The following is a 13,778-nucleotide window of genomic DNA, read 5'->3' on the forward strand; positions in this document are numbered from 1 at the left end:
GTTCTCATCGTTGTGGCCTTCCTCCGCTTCCACCTCTTCGGAATGGACTGGGAACGCTGCTAGCTTGGCGCTTGGGCCCTGAATTTCGGTGGCTGAGTTCGTAGCTAGCTCGGCTGCTAGGGCCTCCTCTACCGCTTGCGCGAGGTTGAGGTCTTTCTTAGCTAGCAGTCGCCTCTGTAGGTTGAGATCCTTGACCCCACAAACCAATTGATCGAGGAGCATGTCCTCTAGGTATGTTCCAAACCCGCAGTGCAGGGCTGCTGTTCTGAGGGCGCCATATATTGGTTGATGGTCTCCTTACTTGATTGCTTCCTCATTCGGAACGTGAACCTCCTGGCGATTTGTGAAGGTCTGGGAGCGTAGTGGTTTGTGAGGATCTCAAGCAACTCGGACCACGGAACGTTTTTTAATTCTCTCGGTGCCACGAGTGCTGCAGCGGTATCGTAAACGGTGGCTCCGCAGTAGATTAGGAAATAGGATTTTTTCCGATGCTCTCCCGCATCCGACAGGCCGACCGCATCGATGTAATGATTGAAACGGTTCTTATACGATTCCCACTTCTCTTCGTCTGGTTTAAACGCCGGGAATACTGGATTGGAACTCATGGTGCTGGAACGGCTGGGCTACCTGCGGGAGAAATCTCTCTGGGACTACGAACGCTCGTGAGTTACAAGTGATATCAGGTCTGGAGAGGTTTTTTGCTACCCTCTCTTTCTCTCTCTCTGGGTTACCACGTTGGCTGCTAGCCGTTGGAGGTGTCTTGATTCGCGCCAAAAAGTGGGCGTTAGTGACTCTCTACAGCGCTGTGCTGTGATTCCTACTGGCCCGAAATTCAAATGACACCTGTTTGAATTTCGCGCCAAATGCAGAGCGGCTGCGGCTCGCAGCGCTTCACTTTCCCCGTAGCGAGGCTAACAAGCAGCTACAGACGCTTCTAACTATTTGACTCAGATCGCTTTCTCTGGCTGCGGATCTGCGTTTGCTCTTTTTGATCGCTCGTTTCGCTAGCTGACCGCTCTCTCTGGTTGCGGATCAGCGTTTCCCTTGTTGCCAACCGATCGCTCTCTCTGGGCTGTAGATCGGTGGCTAGTGACTCAGCGGTTGCAAGGTGCTTCTGGTAGCCATCCAATCCTCGTCGCCAGTGTTAAGTTTGAGCAATGAGAGGCTGAACCAGAGCATGAGTGCAACAGTACTTTATTTACAAATAAAGGGCTGACCGTGCTAGCCAAGCCTGGAACTGGCTCGCAGCAATCAGCAGCCAGTTGGACCCCGCAGCCTGCTTTTATAGCTGGCTGCTGGGGAGAACTGACCAATGGGAATGGGGGGAATAACGCCCACACAATTGAGTGGACCTGAGTGAGAACTCCTTGAGTCCTCAGGACATAACAAAAACCGTCACTTTGAGGTCTCTTGTGGAGAGTGCTGGGAGGCTGATATGCTCTGATGTGGTTTTGCCTTCTTTTGAATCCTGATTTCAAACTTGTGACCATTAGTATGCAGTTTATGACATTTGCCCTAAGTCAAAACCAGAGGGGCAGTTATAACACATTGAAAGGAGAAGGCATGTGAAGGTGTACTTGTTGGGGCCTGTAACAGTGCTCTTGGTATACAGGTGAGGGGCAAAATATCTATGGAGATTCTCAGTCATCTAGGTCATGGTTGTTCCAAAGGTGCTTTTTCAAAAGGCACCTTTGCTTTGTTTTTCCTTGAAGATGTTTTGCTTCTCATCCAGGAAGCTTCTTCAGTTCTACAAGGAAAAACAAAGTCCAATTGCCTTTTGAAAAAGCGCCTTTGGGACATGAAGGGGCAAAGCTGATATCTATTTTTCTTGCAGGGTCTCATTCCTATCTTGGCATCATTGTCCTACTAGTTTTAAATACTAAACATTAAAAACAGCATGAATCCTAGAGGACAGTTTTGAGCAAAGGGCAAAGGTAAACAGGAGACTGTAGCATCACTGTTTGAAACCTATCTGCAAAGTTGAAAGGAGACTACCATAAAATAGTCCTTCAGGCATCATCCCAACAGGATGCAACACTCAACAGTATCAGAGCTTTTGGTAAGTCCGGGAGAACCAACAATAATAACTTCTCCATTGCCACCTTCTGACGAAGATAATATATACTAAAGTAAGCACTTTCTATCACAAAGCAGAATCTTTACGTACATGTCCTGTAGTTAATATTGCAATGTTCTGTATACTACATTGTATAGACTGAAGCCCTACCATTTAATCATGTGCTTCTGCAAATCCCTTCTTAATATCAGTATCTGCTATCAATCCATATATTATGTGACATTAGGTATTCATTCTGGAGTTGTGATTCATTAGTGCATCAAACTGAGCAATCATTTTTATCACATTTGGGAAATCATTTAATTGTTGGACTGAATTTTGCCTACAGGTTAGATTTATGGGGTATTCTTACTTATTCGTTTTCTTCTTTCTTAGCCATCTACTGCAGTTCTTTATCGTTTTTTTTTTAATAAATAAAATTGTAATTGTTGATGACGGCGCTCAACAGAATTCAGTTGGGTCCATCAAAAAAGTTATATCAATCATTCTACCACTTGGGTATAGTAAGCCTATTAGCAGAGATTTCAGGCTTTATATTTTAAGTGTGAGTTTGAAAAATAGGCTCTTAAAATAATTGATGAGTACTGTAGAAACTTTTACCTCTGGATTCAAATCTGGGTGGATAAAAAAAAAGGGAATCTTTCCAAATGAGGATAACAGTGCACAATTAAAGTATTCAGAATTGGACCAATACCATTCAAACTTGTTTTTAGAATGTATTCATTCGGTTGCAGAAACCAAGATGCAAGGGGCTACTCTCCCTTCTTTTTTTATTAAAATGATTGTTATTAAGGTTTTTTAAAATTCTACCCATTAAAGGGAAATGTAGCATTGTTGAAATGTGGAAGAAAACCCTACTTCTTAAAATTAGTTCTTCTATGTTTCTCTCTCTCATATTCTTAAGAGAACTTTGTTCATATACCAAATTGGTATCCTTGGTTCTCCAATAGTTTTTATTATCTAGTACTTTTCTTTTTTTCCTCTGAATATCTGGAACAGCTTTTTTTAGCACTGGAAAACAGAGCATTGGCTGTGCATTAAATTATGGATGGAAGCTTTACAGACCTCTGCAATATGACTGGGCAGCACTTTATATACTTAAGTCATTTTACACTGAAACTTTGTTCAGGTTCAACTGAAGAACCTATGCTGGAAGATTCAGTTACAAACAATAATACCGGAGATTATTATTTTTTAAATGTATGTTCTATGTTTTATTTAATCTTCTGTGTTATTGTATGCAATTGAATCCAAAATGTTCTGACTTTTTAAAATGTCTACTAATATTAATAAAATGTCCCTTCTTGTTGGTTACATTCCCAGCATAGGTTTGAAGAACCGTTATACTTTCTAGACTCCGGTCTGTGGACCAGCACTGTTTCACAGCCTGCCAGAAGCCGGTTCACACAAAGAAGCAAAATCCCATCTATGGCAGCACATGAAACCACACCCCCTCCAGTCCACAGAAAAACATCTCTCCACAGAACGGTCCCTGGTGCCCAAAAGGTTGAGGGCTGCTGTCCTAGACAGGCTTCCTGATGACATGTACTAATGATCGGGGTGGGCTTCAAAAATTTTAGCCATGGATTCTCTGCCCCGTTGCTGAGTGGGCATGGCCTTAGTGAGCATGGCCTAGTCACCTCCTGCACCATGGTGGGGGAGGGGCATTTTTGCCATCCCCAGGGTTCCGGAGGCTCTCCGGAAGCCGGAAACGGGCCCATTTTCAGCTTTCCCGAATCTCTGGGAGGCTTGTTTTTCACCCTCCCCGAGCTTCCACATGCACCCTGCATTACCTGCATCCAAAACAGGTCGTGTGGGGACTCCTGGGAGGGGCAGGTTGGGGTAGGCGGGACCAGCCAGGAGTGGGATTTGGGAGTTCTCCGAACTGTGCAGAATCTTAGAGGATCTCCCGAACCCCTGTGAACCCCCAGCAACCCACCCCTGCCCATGATACATAATTTTATTAAAAAAAAATGTTTTCAAGACTACAGCATACTGCAAATTCCAGTCCTTCCAACCCCATATCCTCCCACTGATCCATGTGTATATTGTAACCAAAGTTATTGACTTGAGATGTAGAGAACCTATTGAAGTTCACTTCCCCAGTCCCTTGAGCATCCAAACCAAGGACTCAAAGTAACATTAAAATAAAACATCTAACCGAGGATGTAGTGTGATCTGGCAGCAAGTGTTTGAGGCTTGTTCTCCCATTCTTGCACCTAGAAATTCGATACGCTTTGTATCCTAGATTGTAGGAATGTGGTCCATTTCTTACTTGTGTGGTCTCTGCCCCCTCCTTCCCTCCTTCAAAGGAAGACTTTCCAACTTGAGCAACCAACTCTCTTCTCCCCCAGGGAACGGGCTGAATTCAAGTCAGGCCGCATAGAAAGGTGGGGTAGCTTGTTCATACAAGCCTCATAAGAGTAATCCAGCAGGTGTTTCTCTGCAGGTTTCTCTTAATTGTCCTCCAGCATTTGCCCTCAACCTTTTTCTCCATCCAATACATCTGCTCTTTTTTCAGGGCAGCTATTTTTGCTCAGCAGGCACTGGAAACATTCATATTCTGCTCTGTGGCTTTTTCACAAGGAGGCTGTTGTTTTCTCTTCACCACATACAGGATAATATTTCTGCACAGCAGTAAGAGCAATGGTTCAAAAGTCATAATAATAATTTAACTCTTCCCTTCCAAATGATATAACTCTTCTTTGTTCTCTTGGTTTGTGATGACTTAAACCAACAAGCGCAGTCACGGTCCCCGACTTTGCTCAGTTCAAAGTACAGCTCCTTTTAAAAAAGGGGAAGAGTCTGCTGTGAAGAAATATTGCTCAGTGTCTTAGGTCAGGGCTGAGCAAATATTTTATGGTGAGAGGAGGAGGGTGTTTTTTAAAACAAAACAAAACAAATTCCAATAATGTCAAATGACATGACCAGTAAGTTGCACTATTCTTTTTATTTTTTATTTTCAGGATTTTTGTAGGTTTTTTTAAAAAAAATTGCTTCTTGTAATTTTGTATCTAAAGCCTTAACTTAATTTCTTACAAGAAAATTGCACTACTCATTGTAAGTGATTGAATTTCTCTTAATCTCTGAATTTCTGCTGTGCAAATAAACCCTGTGTGGATTGTTCTTTAATGTATTAAACTATAGTAAAACATGTAATTTATTCACATGTTAAATGACCCTTCCTAATAATGTTTTAATGCTAGTCTGAAATTTCCAGCCAGTGCAATAGTGAGATAAACATATTGGAATGGCCACATGAGCTATCACTTTTCTTTCCTGTTCAGTTTTGCTGTACTGATGTAACAGAGCAACATAATCAAAACATGCTTATAGAGCAGTGCTTCTCAATCTGTGCTTTACAGACCCCCTGAGGGCCATGCCCATGATGTCACAGAGGATCTGCGAAAGCTTGAATAAATGATTCAAATCTTGAGTTAAGTCTTTGGGTCCTTAGCCATAAAAAGTATTTAAAGGGGGTCCATGGTGAAGAAAAGGTTGAGAACCACTGTAATAGAGAAACCATTATGTCAGACTCTGCATAAAAGTAAGAACTAAAGAACAACATTGATCCTTCGTTATGTGCTACAGTTACTTTTTGGCTTAAGAATCAGTGGTGGTATTCTACCAGTCTGGCCCGGTTCTGGTGTACTGGTAACGCTGAAGATTGGCGGAGACTGAACCAGTTCTCTCTAAGGAGCTGCTGGAGCTGCCGTTGGGCCCGCCCACCTGCCCGGGCTCCCATACTGACTTTATTCCCTGCTTTTGAAGAGCAGCTGCTTTGAGCGGCACAGCAGATTGCCATGCGTCAGCTGCTGAAGTGACAGGGAGACTGCAGGATTGCAGGAGGTAAGTTGGAAAGCCTCTGCGCCTGCGCAAAGTGTGCGTTTGGGGCACGTGCACGCACAAAGTGTGTGCATGCACACAAAGTGCGCCCACCGAGCCACGCCACCGAACCAGTGGTAAACTATTTTGAAACCCACCACTGAAGCGAATGTGTATATATGTATGTATGTTTACACATATATATGCATACAAACAGATCTACATCTATGTAATCTCTATATATCATCTATATTTATATCTATGTCTATAACCCTGCTGACATATTAAGATAATCATCTTATGCATTGTTGTAGTTTAACTAAGTTATAGGGATAGGTGATGTCCTGTTAAATTTCATTTATAACTAGTTCCTCTGTGAGAGACATGTATGGTAAATATTTGGGACAACCACACTGTCAATTAACACTGTACCTTGGTGCAAATAAAATGAGCTTCCTACTCAGTCAAGATTCACTATATTTAGCTCTGTGCCAAGACAATTTGAATAATTGGTTTCTTAAGAGCACCTCCATGTTGGAACGGTTTCCTGGGTTGGATGTAGATTACTGTGCAAGACTTACCAAAAGAGAATCTGTTGAGACACAAATTGTAGCATTTTGCTGAACTGGCATCTATATTTATTTCTCTGGTCAACATTCTTTGCTTGTAAGACACTTTTTTTTTTGAAAAACAAAGTAAATTTCTTTTTAAAGTTAACTATATACCATTGCATATACCAATGATATTTATGTCTTCAGAGCTTTGCAGTAACAATTCTGGTTGTTATTCCTCATGCTTTTATTTATTTATTTATTGAATTTATATTGCCACCTATTCGTGCATGGTGACTCAAGGTGGCTTACAGAATATAAAACCACATTTAAAACAATAAAAACTAACAAAAAGAATAAAATAAATTAATATAGTGCAATATAACAAAATCACTCCCCAACTTCCACCCCCTGCCCTGGCGGCAGCAGATCACACAAGCCATTTAATGGGCTCCATCCCACTCTGTGTTCTCCAGGCCTGCTGGCAGAACCAGGTCTTCAGCGCCTTTCAGAAGAGTATTAGAATGGGGGCCATTCTAATCTCTGGGGGAATGATGTTCCAGAGAAAGACAGAGCCATAACAGAAAAGGCTCTTCTTCTGGGTCCCACCAGGTGTATCTCCCTAGGGCAGTGATGGCTAACCTTTTTGTCCTCATGTGCCAAAAGTGTGCGCATACATTTGTGTGCGTGCGCACATGTGTGTGCACCCACAATGCACTGTGTGTGTGACCTTCCAACCCCTGCAACATGTGTGCATGACTCCCCCGCTTGCATGCACAACCCCTGTATGCCACACATCTCTGCACATGTGTCCCCCGCCCCCCACGCATGCACAGCAGATACCGAACAATCAGGTGGCTGGCGGGAGGCATGCACACATGCGCAGTGCACCTGATCTGGGATGATGGCTCACGTGAAGGCAGAAATAGCTCTGTGTGCCACTTCTAGCATGCATGCCATAAGTTCGCCATCATGGCCCTATGGGATGGGACCTGCAACATTCCCTGCCTTCCTGCTCTGATGGGTCAGGTAAATGTGACCGGCAAGAGACAGTCCTTCAGATAATATTTTATGCTAGCTTTTCATCCATTGTAGGAAATATAGGGAGTAAATCCACTTGGGTTCCCTTTAAAAAAGCCTGTTGTGTAATTTTCCATTTCAATCAAAACTTTTTATTAAAAAATGTGACTAATTGGACATCATCACCAGAAAATGAAAACATGTGCCAATTTGTTTACATTCTGACCAAAACAAATGTAAAAAGATTAAAATTAGTTTAATGAAATTTAATGGTACTGAAAAGGTATTCTTTGTCATGACTTGATAATTTGCTAAAATGGAGATCACCAGGGGTGGGATTCAATTGGTGTTACTACTGGTTCGGTACTTACGTTTTGCACAGGTGTGTAATGCAACGAAAGCTGTGCCTTCCGAACAGCTGATAAGCACTGCGTGCGGGTGTGCAGTGTTTTGAAAAAAGCCTTTTTTACTGATTGTTCAGCCTCAGCTGTGCCATGCAAAGCAGCTGAGGTTGAAAAATCAGGAAATAAAGGTCAGGTAAGAGCCTGGGCGGGTGGGTGGGCCAAACAGCAGCCGGCACAGAACTGGTTCTATGTCTGCTGCTCTTCAGAGCTACCGGTTCTACAGAGCCGGGCAGAACCAGTAGCGTCCCACCTCTGGAGATCACACAACATATGAAAAAGATTTATCAAGTTCTAAGTCTACATCTGTTTTCCAATGTTTTCAAAGACTTTCAAAGAAACTTTAGTTGATTTTAAAATATTGTACAAAACAATGGTATGTTTTTTTAAAAAAGTGATTTGCTTTATCTGAAAATAGTTTGGGGCTTCTTTTCATTCCACCAGCAAAAGAAATCCAGAGGTTTATTCTCTATAATTAGGTCACTGGTTCCATTCTCCCAGTTGTATTGTTCTACTTGTTTTCTGGCTTTTATTGTTGTTTTGAGTTGCCTACTGTTGTGCTCTTAAGATGGGGAGGCATAACAATATTTTAAATAAATTTCTTGAATTGATCAAATTTATTCTCGTACTTGTAGAGTGAAGGATTAAAATAATAATATAAGAGAAAACCAAGAATTTAAAAACCCAAATATGTTTTCAATTTATCCAATTTTTAATGAATAGTTTTAAGCAGGGTTTTTATAAGGCTTTAATTAGCTGCTTAGCATCCAGATAAAACAGCTTAGCTCTAACTAAAGAAAAGACAAATGCCATTTCTATTTATATCCATGGTAATTGAATCTTTCTAATAATACAAAATGCTTAAATTCAATTTAATATTTCAGATTAATACTTATTAGTGAATATGCTAGATAATTGCTTGTAGAATAAACTTGTAACAAAATTCAATTTCTAATAACTAGCAACTCAAAAAAACATTTTCAATCATATAAAATGCTTCAAAAACATATGTAAAACGTAAAGTTGTGGAAATTCAGTATGCTTTGCATAATCAATTTTATGTAACCCTCAGTAGTTCTGTTAGGATCAAACCCTGTTTGAATTACTTTAGTAGTTATACTTAATAAATGTGGTTAACTATTTGGCTGTAAGTGCAGTATTTTATTTTATTGTGATTTAGCAATGCAATAGAAATATATAATACCTCTTGTTGCGTGTCCTTATTTAGTTTAGGGATTATTACCAATTAATTTTGCTTTTGTGAATTCCTTTAATACCCTTTCAGTATTTAATATGGATTTAACTAACAATTTATAATATGCAGAACTAAGCCATGTATCCTTAGAGATTTTTCACTTTTTAATTCTGTTCTTACACTGTTTATGGATGGCTAAAGTGAAGGATGTAGCAGGACTTTGAGGAAAAAAATATAATTTCCTAAATACTTTTTTAAATACTTATTTTTAGAGACGGTTCAAATATGGAACCTTTGTTGTTTGAAATCCATTTTTGAAAAATTCAATTGGGTATCCATTTAATATGGATATAGGATCCAAATTTACTAAAAAGATGTGATTCAAATTCTGCTCCTTGCAGACTCTTACAAAACACCAGGAGCCAAGTACAAAACAAATATTTGTCACATTTGGCACAATCTTAGCTTCATCTGCATTTACATTTATAATTAGCTTGCAAAATGCTTACTCCTAAGCAGATTAAATGAGATTCCCCATTGCTTGGCACAATAGATGATTCACAATATACAGTAGAAAGGCATTTTGCTGAGGATTTTTCTTTTTTGACAGGAAGAAGAGGAAAAATTGGGGAAAGAAAATCATTGTCCCCAAAGTCCCTGTCTTTTAGGTGTCTTTTCTGTTTCCCCAAATGATGACAGCGTGCAAAGGTTTCCTTCACTGGAAATTAATTAGTTTGATTAATTAAAATGGACTAATATTTTAGTAGAAGCTCTTTTGTGTTATCACCACAGAACACATTCTGAAAGAGGAACTTTCAGTCTTTCTGCAGGTATAAAGGTTTATCAATAGCCCACTATGACATTAAACAGTGACGGTGACCTACTTAGAAGGCACAAAATGTCTAATATCAGTACATATATTTCTGGTTCTCAGAAGGGAGCTGGAAGAAAAGGGGCTGCTCTCTGCTTGCTACAGCAATATATGTTATTTCATTTGGTTATAGAATTGGGTAAGTGAGCAGTCCCTAGACAGGTAAATTTGAATTAAATACGGTAGAAGTCTTTTAAGTTTTCTTCCTAAAGCAAATCTTTAGCAGAAAGTTGGAAGTGCACAGAATGAATTTGCACTAGCTTGCAGTCACCCTTCTAAAGTATAAGCTCAACTTTGCAAGGCCTGGAGAAATGTGCTATGTTCCTTCTTGTTTCAAACGCTCTACTATCATACCAGTGCCAAAGAAGCCCTTCATCAAGGAACTGAATGACTACAGACCAATTGCTCTAACATCTGTAGTTATGAAAATCTTTGAAAGGCTAGTGCTGTCCCACCTGAAAAATCATCAAGGATCCGCTGTTAGATCCCATGCAGTTTGCATACTGAGCAAATAGATTGACAGATGATGCTGTTAATATGTGTCATGCTCCTCTTGGAATCTGATTCTGAGGGAGAAATGGAACAGCTGACAGGGAGTGGGAGTGTGGCTCCAGTGGCTGTGGAGGAAACTGGGGAAGGGCACAGTCTGGCTGAGCATTCAGAAGAAGACCCAGGCCCAGCCACCCTTCATCCTAGGGCACGCAGGGAGGAACAGATAAGGGATCAACATGGGTTACGGGGGAGAAAAAGGCCCTGATTCCCTTCATTAGCTGCAGCTGGGAAAACAGGATAAAGAGGGTGTTTGCACAAAGCTCCTTGCTGGAAGCAAAGCGTGAATTATTTTGGTTTGTCAAGTCTTATCTGAGTTCTGGCGTCCTCCCAACTGTGTGTGTTTTGTTATCTTTTGAAGTCTTCAATTCCTTATCTTGCCCTGTCTTGTTAATTGCTGCAGTGTGGTTTGTGTTGGTTTTTATTTATAATTAATATGTATTTTGGGTTTGAATGGAATTTCTTCCCTTTAAAAATTGTTCTTGGAAGAGTTTTTTCTCTAGCCGATGATAACTGGACATTGGGGGCCAAGTTGGAGGTATTAAAGGGCCTTTACATATTTTTGTGACTTTGTTGCTTTTGTGCCATGCCCCGGGTCATCACAATATGGCTCTGCATTACATCCTACAACACCTTGAATCTCCAAATACCTACGCAAGGGTCCTCTTTGTAGACTTCAGTTCAACATTCAATGCCATCATTCCAGACATCCTTCTAACTAAATTAAACCAACTAGTGGTACCTGAACACACTTGTAAGGGGATCATCAGTTTCCTAACAGACAGGAAGCAGCAGGTGAAGCTAGGCAGAATCATATCTGATACCTGTACAATTAGCAGAGGCTGTGTGCTTTCTCCACTTCTCCCTATATACCAATGACTGCATCTCAAATGATCCATCTGTTAAAATATTGAAGTTTGCTGATGACACAACAGTGATTTGGTCTCATTCGAGACAACGATGAATCCACATACAGACAGGAGATGGTACAACTTGCCTTGTGGTGTAACCGGAACAATCTGGAACTAAACACACTCAAAACGGTAGAAATGGTGGTAGGCTTCAGAAGAAATCCTCCCATACTACCACCTCTTACAATACTAGACAACACAGTATCAACAGTAGAGACCTTCAAATTTCTAGGTTCTACTATATCACACGACCTAAAATGGACACCTAACATCAAAAACGTCATCAAAAAAGCACAACAAAGAATGTTCTTTCTGCACCAACTCAGAAAGCTCAAATTGCCCAAGGAGCTGCTGACACAGTTCTACAGAGGAATGATTGAGTCTATCATCTGTACCTCTATAACTGTCTGGTTTGGTTCTGCAACCAAACAGGACAGACACAAACTTCAGAGGATAATTAGGACTGCAGAAAAAATAATTACTACCAATCTACCTTCAATCAAAGACCTGTATACTGCATGAGTCAAAAAGAGGGCTGTGAAAATATTTACAGACCCCTCACATCCCAGACATAAACTGTTTCAATTCCTTCCCTCAAAATGATGCTACAGAGCACTGCACACCAGAACGACTAGACACAAGAACAGTTTCCCCCCGAAAGCCATCACTCTGCTAAACAATCATTCCCTCAACACTGTTCAACTATTTACAAAATCTGCACTAATATTATACTAATCTTCTCATCACTCCTTATCACCCATCCTCACCCCACTTGTGACTGTATGACGGTAACTTTGTTGCTTGTATCCTTATATTGACTGTTTTGATTGCTTATTGTACCCTATGACTATAGTTAAGTGTTGTACCTTATGATTCTTGATGAATGTATCTTTTCTTTTATGTACACTGAGAACATTTGCACCAAGACAAATTCCTTGTGTGTCCAATCACACTTGGCCAATAAAGAATTCTATTCTATTCTATTCTATTCTATTCTATTCTATTCTATTCTATTCTATTCTATTCTATTCTATTCTATTCTATTCTACTCTACTCTACTCTACTCTACTCTACTCTACTCTACTCTACTCTACTCTATTTGATTCTAAATGTCCTATTTATACATAAGGACTTCCCATTTTAGAGCACAGCAATAGTTGTTCCTTTACATTGAAATCTGTTGATGCTCTCAACCAATCTACATTACATGACTGTGACAGTGGCGGGATGCTGCTGGTTTAATAACCAGTTTGGTGAGCATGCACTTCGCTGGGGGCATTTAGCAGTTCAGCTACTTAACTTCTAAGTCAGCAATGATAGGTAGAACAATGAGAGGAGAGGGAATCAGTTGTGTCGTGAGATTGAGATGAGCTACAAAGCAGGAAATAAAGGACAGGATAGGGTGGGGATGGGTGGGGCAGGTGGGCGGGGCCAGCTGATCGTCAGAGCTACCGGTTTACCTGAACCAGCCCGAACCAGCAGCATCCCACCACTGGACTGTGAAAGATAGGTTAGCACATAGATGTTGGCTTTTTGTGCAAAATAGTGGTCCAGCTGCAATGTTGAGCCAAACTAAGTGTGTTGACCTTGGACTTGAGAGCTCCAGATCCATAGAGATCTATGAGTCAGAAAGAAAGCTCTCTTGCAGAGTTTAATGGCCAGGCAGGTTCATAATGGAAAATACAATTAGGCCAGCAGCCACTTAAGGCTTTAGAGATAAGTGCAGACCTGCAAAACAACTGGCAAGCAAAGCAATTCTTTTTACTCTGGCATCACATGATTCTGCTATTGTGAACATATTAATTGTTGCATTTTGTATCTCTTAAAACTTCCAAACACTATCCTAATCATTGTAGAATGGCTTACTGGGCAGTTAGGAAGGTACCTGGAAACCAAGGTGGTTGCCAAATCTGATCAGAAATATTCAGAAAGAGCAACAGCAATTAGACTTGTATACCGCTTCACAGTGCTTTACAGCCCTCTCTAAGCAGTTTGCAGAGTCAACATTTTGCCCCCAACAATCTGGGCCCTTGTATAAAAAGCAAATAGTCTTTCCTTCTCAGATAGCTGCCATCTAGGAGTCTGATAAGGATGTAACAACTCTCCCAAATACAAGCCTGGTTTTGGAAACATAAACCCTAATCCTCAGATTGAGTTTTTGATTGACTAGAAGTAACTTTCTCTTATCTGATTTTTTTAAGGGATTGGGCAAGTCATTATAGTCTTCCTTATTTGGAGATCGCACGGGAGGCTTCTTAGAATAATTTTACAGGATTCTTAATCTGGGTCATTAAAAAAAAATCTTCCCGCTCTCCCCATATTGCCTTCATAAGAACATTACTCACAGAACTTTATAATACAATAAAGTGAATTTGAAA

Source organism: Pseudonaja textilis, chromosome 1, assembly GCF_049901715.1.
Source record: "Pseudonaja textilis isolate UNSWEBS1 chromosome 1, rPseTex1.2, whole genome shotgun sequence".
Taxonomy (NCBI): Eukaryota; Metazoa; Chordata; class Lepidosauria; order Squamata; family Elapidae; genus Pseudonaja; species Pseudonaja textilis.